Consider the following 8472-nt stretch of genomic DNA (forward strand, 5'->3'; position numbering starts at 1 on the left):
CATGAAAGCTGGTTATTGCTTTATGAAATTCTTTCAAAGTTCAAAATAGGTTAAATACAGAGGTTCTACAGAGGTTAAATACAGAGGTTAAATCGAAGAAGTCTTCTATTTAAAATCTGGCCCTGTGCTTCCTCCTGGTATGCCCATGAGTAAGTTAGTTAAATTCTGTAAGTATCAGTTGAGTATTTGTAAATGGATATAAATTATATCCCTTACTTTACCTATGGTTATTATTAAATATGATAAATCCAAAATATTTAGCACTGAAGAGAGAAGGCAATAACCACCAAGTATCACATGCTGTTGCTATTACTGCCCATTAATACAAATATACAATCACACTGCGGTTTAAAATGAGAAAACACATTAACTTAGTGCTTTTTAAATGAAGATTTACGTCTGAGAATTAAGTTACCTTACATGTTATAATATCTTGCATATGGCATATTTTAAATAAAAACATGTTTATATATTCATTTAAGGATGATGATAAGGGGCTTCCCTGGTGGCGCAGTGGTTGAGAATCTGCCTGCTAATGCAAGGGACACGGGTTCGAGCCCTGGTCTGGGAGGATCCCACGTGCCGCGGAGCAACTAGGCCCGTGAGCCACAACTACTGAGCCTGCGCGTCTGGAGCCTGTGCTCCGCAACAAGAGAGGCTGCCATAGTGAGAGGCCCGCACACCGCGATGAAGAGTGGCCCCCACTTGCCACAACTAGAGAAAGCCCTTGCAAAGAAACGAAGACCCAACACAGCCAAAAATAAATAAATTAATTAATAAACTCCCACCCCCAACATCTTCTTTAAAAAAAAAAAAAGAATGATGGTAAGAAAACTAGTCAAATAATCAGATGGACCAGTAATCTTTGTTCAAGTTTGGTTATAAACCACATCTTTAGTTCCAAGTTCAGAAATTTTTATTTGTCATAGAGCAAATGTGAGCAGAGCAAAAGCACTGGGATTAAAAACAAACAAGCAAACAAAACAAAACCTCAATTCAATTTATTTGTGGTACATATGTGGATGGTATCAATAGCTCTAAAGATCTAAAAGAATGGTTATTCTTTGTAGAAAATTGTTTCATCACCATTCTGAATACATACAATAAAAACTGTTACTAGTAGTATATATTTTCTAAAGCTAAATTTCATATTCATAATCTTAGTAGTAATACAAAAAGAATTTATACCTTACTGTTAACCATAATTGCCAAATAAATTTATTTAAATTAAGTACACACACACATTCATAGTCCTTTAAATGGGATAATAACATATTGCAAACAATGTAACCTCATTTCCATGAATAATGTCTTCAGTCTCAAAGAAGCAAGGTGATTTTTAAACAATTTTTTAAAAAATTTATTTATTTATTTATTATTTATTTTTGGCTGAATTGGGTCTTTGTTGCTACAGGCAGGCTTTCGCTAGTTGCGGCGAGCAGGGGCCACTCTTCGCTGCAGTGCGTGGGCTTCTCATTGAGGTGGCTTCTCTGTGTGGAGCACGGGCCCCAGGCACGCGGGCTTCAGTAGTTGAAGCACACAGGCTCAGTAGTTGTGGCTCATGGGCTCTAGAGTGCAGGCTCAGTAGTTGTGGTGCATGGGCTTAGTTTCTCTGGAGCATGAGGGATCCTCCTGGGTGAGGGATCGAATCCGTGTCCCCTGCATTGGCTAACCACCTAACCACCGTGCCACCAGGGAAGTCCCTAAACAAGTTTTAAACAAGATTATTTTATACTTTAAAATTGTGTCAAACGTAATTCTTTGCAGAAGCTAAATGTAAAGATACTGCTATAATCAGTGGTGTCCTTTAAAAATCTACTATTGCTACAGCCATGGTAATAATGAGATTAATTTTCATGTGCAGAATGAGAGATCAGTCTTGCTACATTTGAGTCCAACTTTCCATAATATTGCTTAAAAAAATGTCTGAACTTGCTCATCTATCTGAGTAATGTAAGCATTAACTATGTGTCTGTTATACCACACAGGGAAAAAATGGAAGCATGTGAATAACCTCCAACAATTTTAATGCCATAAAATCTAGATATATTTTTCCTAAAAGAATACATTTTTAACCTATTTTTAATGCATTTACTTTGGGGATGTTGGTAAAGTTGAGAGGAATGAGAGATGTTTTGTCTAAATGAAAGAAAAGAAAAAATTTCAGTGTACTACAATGATTATGAATGAAGGCCTGCTTGTCTGGATTCAAATCTCAGTTCAGCCACTTACTAGCTGCACACCTCTGCATGCTCCTTTACCTCTCTGGTCCTTCCCATCTCATTTGATAATAGAGTGGCTGTAATGACTTCCTGAGTTCACAAGGAAAGAAAAACGCTTAGAATATTTTCTAGCATGCATACATTAACTCTCATCACCCATTTTTGGGTGATGTTTTTATTTTAACTTATGATGATGTTTTTATTTTAAACTTATCGCTCTAGATTTGGGGAACCATTTTTGACAATTATTCATTACCACTGGACACAGGCAAACAAAAACTACACCACACCTGGAAATCTCTACATGCAAACAAAAGATACTAGTTGAGATGTACTATTTATAAGTTTGCCATGACAATCTAAAATTAATTAATAAACCCATAATGCTGAATATTTGTCAATTTTTAAAGTAGATGCTAATCATTCCTTTAAACATAAAATTTGATTTACATATTGATATATTTTTCCACATCTTCTCCAACCTAAGGAGGTAGGCATTGCACTATCTGAAGCCTTTCGTTTACGACTTCTATATTGCCTTTTAAGACAGATTTTTCTTAAAGAGATTTTTTTTTTTACCAACTTATTTGATTTGAAACAACATTAGCTTTCCAGTTTTAACATATAAATAGATAGAAAGACAGGCAGACATACAGTTAGGGCTTCTATTCAGCAGGATCTAACTATAGCATTGTATTTCCACGTTGCATGAATATATTTTTAAACGAATGATCTTGATTCCTTAGGTATTCTTTGTAGCCTTATGATAAGTAAATGTAGGCTTTTATTAGTACTTTTGATACACTGAAAAGAAGGCTAAGAACCTTTCAATAATATTTTCTTGAATTTCTAGGAGCTTAAGGTTTCTAGATACTAGGGAACAAAACCTATAAAAGTCAAATTCTCTAATAAGATAAAAAATATTCAAAACATTTTATGCTAGAACTGACAAAAAAATAACAGCCTCGGATATGAGTTTTAGAGGCAACAATCAAATTGTTGAAGCAGATGCATCAAGTTCACATATTTCAAATATTGTGACAATTTTTTAACCATTCAACAAAGGCTGAAAAACTACTATGGGGCTGAACAAATGAGAAAACCATGAACACTTCAGCCAGGCACAGGCCAACTCTCATGATTAAGAGGGTCAAGGCTGAAAATATGCAGTTTTGATATTTTCTAATCACAGAATCAGCACAGACCTAACTCAGATCTGGCTTGGGTTAGAATGTCATGCAAACTTTGGAGGAGGAAAAGCACTTATGTACATAAATTGGATAATTATATAGTTTTAATTTGATAATACCAGCAATCAATCAATTCGAAGCAATGTATCCGTATTTAAAGAAAGTTGTATTTTTTCACATGAAATAAAATGATCAAACTATGCTCCCTCACTTATATTTTTTCTCTCTCAGTTTCTTCCCTTCATTCCAGTTCTCACAGGACTTACCTATGATTCTTTTACTCCTTTAAAGTTTACTGCCCTCTCTCTCCTTCTGTTTACCTGAATTTTAAAACGTTATGGATTTTGTCAAATACTTCCATGTATTTATTGAAATGATCATGTAATTTTTTGTTGTTTACTAATATTGATTGATTTTCAGATGTTGAATTAACCTTAAACTCCTGCGATAAATCCCATTTGTCATGCTGTATAATCTTTCATAAATGCTTCTTGATTTGGTTTGCCAGAATTTTGTTGATTTTTTTCATCTATACTCATAAGAGATATTGGCCTTTAATTTTATTGTGATGTCTATCCAGTTTTGGTTTCAGGTAACACTGACCTCAGAAAATAAGTTGGAAAGTATTTCCTACTCTTTTTTTTTGTGGTGGGGGGGATAGGGAAAGAATTTGTGAAGGAATATTATTAATTCTCATTTAGAAGTTTGGTAGATCACCAATGAAGCTATGTGTACCTAGGCTTTCCTTTGCTGGAATTTTAAAAATTCTTCCCAAAAGTAAAAATCTATTTACTTGTGTTATATATATATATATATATATATATATATATTCAGGTTTTTCTATTTCTTCTAAAGTCAGTTTCAGTAGTTTGTATCTTTATAGGGATTTTTTCGATTTCATCTAGGTTATCTACTTCATTGGGCATCCAGTTTTATCATTTTGGTAGGCAGAATAACAGCCCTCCAAAGATGCCCACGAACCTGTGAACGTGTGAATATTTTACCTTGAATGACAAAGGGAAATTAAGGTAGCAGAAGAAATAGAAGTTGCTAACCAGCTGACCTTAAAATAGGGAGAGTATTCTGGATTATCCAGGAGGGCCCAATGTAATCACTAGGGTCCTTAAGCATGGAACAGGAAGGGCAAAGAAGAGGTCAGACTGATGTGAAATGAGAATACGTCCATCACAGGAAGAGGAGAAGGAAGAGGGCCACAAAGAAATGTGGGCACCCTACAGAAGCTAGAAAGAGCAAGGAAACCAGTACTCCCCTAAAGCCTCCAGAAAGGAATGCAGCCTGGCTGATACCTTGCTTTTAACCCAGTGAGAGTCATTTCAGACTTTGGAACTAAAGAACTATAAAATAATAAGTGTGTTGTTTTGGGCACTAAATTTGTGATAAAGACAGTAGCCAAAGATATATGATGCAATAGTATTTCCTGATAAACCTTTTAATTTCTACAAAGTCAATAGTGATGTCCCTTTTTTCATTCTTTGCTTTAGTAATTTGAGTCTCCTCTTGTTTTCCTTGGTCATTCTAGCTATAGGTGTGGCAATTTTGGATCTTCTAAAAGAAGCAATTTTTAGTTTTGTTGATGTTCTCTAGTGTTTTTCCATTCCCTGTTTCATTTGTTTCCATTCTAACCTTTATTTTTTCCTTCCTTCTGATTGCTCTCCATTTAGTCTGCCCTTTTTGTTTTTCTGGTTTCTTAGGTAAAAGGTTTTTGATTTAAGGATATCTTCTTTTTTAATATAGTTATTTACAGCTATAAGTACTGCTTTAGCAGCATCAAGTACATTTTGGTATGTGGTGTCTTCATTTCATTCATCTCAGTATTTTCCAATTTCCTTTGTGGTTTATTTTTTGATTTTTAATTTTGATTGAGATCCGTAATCAATTTACATTCAATGTAATTAACAATAAGATTGAGCTTACATCTATCATTATGCTTTTTGTTTTTATACACCTTATGTCATTTTCTTCCTCAATTCTTCCATTATTCTCTACTTTTGTGCTAACTAGATATTATCTAGTGCACAGTTTTAATTCCTTTGATGTTCTTTATATTTTTTGAATGATTTTCTCAGTAGTTGCCTTGGGGTATGTAATTAATATCTTAATTTAAAACCATCTAGTTAGGACTAATACCAACTTTTTTTTTTTTTTTTAAACATCTTTATTGGGGTATAATTTCTTTACAATGGTGTGTTAGTTTCTGCTTTATAACAAAGTGAATTAGTTATACATATACATATGTTCCCATATGTCTTCCCTCTTGCGTCTCCCTCCCTCCCACTCTCCCTATCCCACCCCTCCAGGCTGTCACAAAGCACCGAGCTAATATCCCTGTGCCTTGCGGCTGCTTCCCCCTAGCTATCTACCTTACTACGTTTGTTAGTGTGTATATGTCCATGACTCTCTCTCACCCTGTCAAAGCTCACCCTTTCCCCTCCCCATATCCTCAAGTCCGTTCTCCAGTAGGTCTACGTCTTTATTCCTGTCTTACCCCTAGGTTCTTCATGACATTTTTTTTCCCCTTAAATTCCATATATATGTGTTAGCATACGGTATTTGTCTTTTTCTTTCTGACTTACTTCACTCTGTATGACAGACTCTAGGTCTATCCATCTCATTACAAATAGCTCAATTTCATTTCTTTTTAAGGCTGAGTAATATTCCATTGTATATATGTGCCACATCTTCTTTATCCATTCATCCGATGATGGGCGCTTAGGTTGTTTCCATCTCCGGGCTATTGTAAACAGAGCTGCAATGAACATTTTGGTACATGACTCTTTTTGAATTTTGGTTTTCTCAGGGTATATGCCCAGTAGTGGGATTGCTGGGTCATATGGTAATTCTATTTGTAGTTTTTTAAGGAACCTCCATACTGTTCTCCATAGTGGCTGAACCAATTCACATTCCCACCAGCAGTGCAAGAGTGTTCCCTTTTCTCCACACCCTCTCCAGCATTTAGTTTCTAGATTTTTTGATGATGGCCATTCTGACTGGTGTGAGATGATATCTCATTGTAGTTTTGATTTGCATTTCTCTAATGATTAATGATGTTGAGCATTCTTTCATGCGTTTGTTGGCATTCTGTATATCTTCTTTGGAGAGACTAATACCAACTTAATTTCAAAGTATGAAAAAATTTTGCTCCAATATAGCTGTTTGCCCCTCCCCTACTTTGTGCTAAAACTGTCATACAAGTTACAACTTCATATATTATAAACCCATCAACAAAGTTTTAAAACTATTGCTTTACACATTTGTCTTTTAAGTCAAATAGGAGAATAGTTACAAACAAAAACATGTTCTTCCTGTCTTCTTTATGCATGTATGCAGTTATTTTTTTCCTGTGCTCTTTATTTCTACATGTGGATTTGGGTTAGGACTTTGTACTTTATTTTGCAGAGCATGTCTACTGTTGACAAATTCTCTCAATTTGTTTTTCTGGGGATATCTTAATTTCTCCTTAATTTTAAAGGATAGTTTGGCTGGATATAGAATTCTTGGTTGACAATTTTTTTCTTTCAGTACTTTGAATATGTCATTCCACTTTCTTCTGGCCTCCATGCTTCCTAATCAAGGCAGCTGAAAGTCTTACTGGGAATCCCTTGCATGTATTATGAGGTGCTTTCTCTTGGTACATTTAAGATTCCCTCTTTGTCTTTGGCTTTTGACAGTATAACTATAATGTGTGTAGGTATGGAATTCTTTGAGTATATCCTACTTGGAATTGGTATGTAGATTAACATTTTTCATCAAATTTGGGGAGTTTTAGCCATCACTTCTTCAAACATTCTTCCTGGCCCTTTCTCCTCTCCTTATAGGATTCCTATTATGTACATCTTAAAACATTTGATGGTGTCTCACAGGTTTCTGAGGCTCTGCTCATTTTTCTTTCTTCTTTCTATTCTTCAGACTGGATAATCTCAATTTATCTATCTTTGAATTTACACCACTTCTGCCAGCTCAGATCTGCTGTTGAGCCCCACTAGTGAATTTTGTTTTTTAATAAATTTATTTATTTATTTATTTATTGGCTGCATTCAGTCTTCATTGCTGCATGTGGGCTTTCTCTAGTTGTGGTGAGCAGGGGCTACTCTTTGTTGCGGTGCACGGGCTTCTCATTGCAGTGGCTTCTCTTGTTGTGGAGCACAGGCCTTAGAGCATGTGGGCTCAGTAGTTGTGGCTCATGGGCTCTAGAGTGTAGGCTCAGTAGTTGTGGTGCATTGGCTTATTTGCTCTGCAGCATGTGGGATCTCCCCGGACCAGGGATCGAACCCTTGTCCCCTGCATTGGCAGGCGGATTCTTAACCACTGCGCCACCAGGGAAGCCCCCCACTAGTGAATTTTTCATTTTAGTTTTTATATAATAGTTTTAAGCTTGGTGAATATATTATTAATATATTATTAATAGCTGGTTTAAAGGGTTTTTATTGGGGGGGTGGGGAGGGGGGAGTTCATCATCTGAGCTTCCTCAGGGATGGTTTCTTTTGAATTTTTTAAACCTGTATATGGGCCATACTTTTTGTTGTTGATACTACAATTTAATAAATCAGATCCCCATCCTGACAGTTTTTTGTTGCTGCTGTTTAATGAATCTTCTAGACTACTTCTAGAAAGTCTGTACTCTTTGTCATGTGTAGTCATTGAAGTTTCTGCTTAGTTTAGTGAGCAGCCAATGATTGGACAGAGATTTGCTTAAATGCATTGAACCAGTAAGTTTATAAACATTTGAAGAGGAGCTCTGTGTGTGTGTGTATGTTTGGAGGCATGGCTGTAAAACCCCAGCATTTTTTTTTTATACATCTTTATTGGAGTATAATTGCTTCACAATGCTGTGTTAGTTTCTGTTGTACAACAAAGTGAATTAGCCATATGCACTCTGTCTGAGCCTTCACCTCCTGTTTGTGCAAAGCTTTCAGCCAGAGGTAAGAAAATAAAACCTTCTGAATTACTTCCTGGGCATGCACACAGCTGTGCTTATGGCTGTGGGCTTCTGGATCTCCAGGAATATGGCAGAGAGTTTCACATCCCCCATGGACTTCTTA

This window comes from Delphinapterus leucas, chromosome 2 (genome assembly GCF_059928025.1).
Source record: "Delphinapterus leucas isolate spDelLeu-1000000601 "Yukka" chromosome 2, BTC_Dleu_Yukka2, whole genome shotgun sequence".
Taxonomy (NCBI): domain Eukaryota; kingdom Metazoa; phylum Chordata; class Mammalia; order Artiodactyla; family Monodontidae; genus Delphinapterus; species Delphinapterus leucas.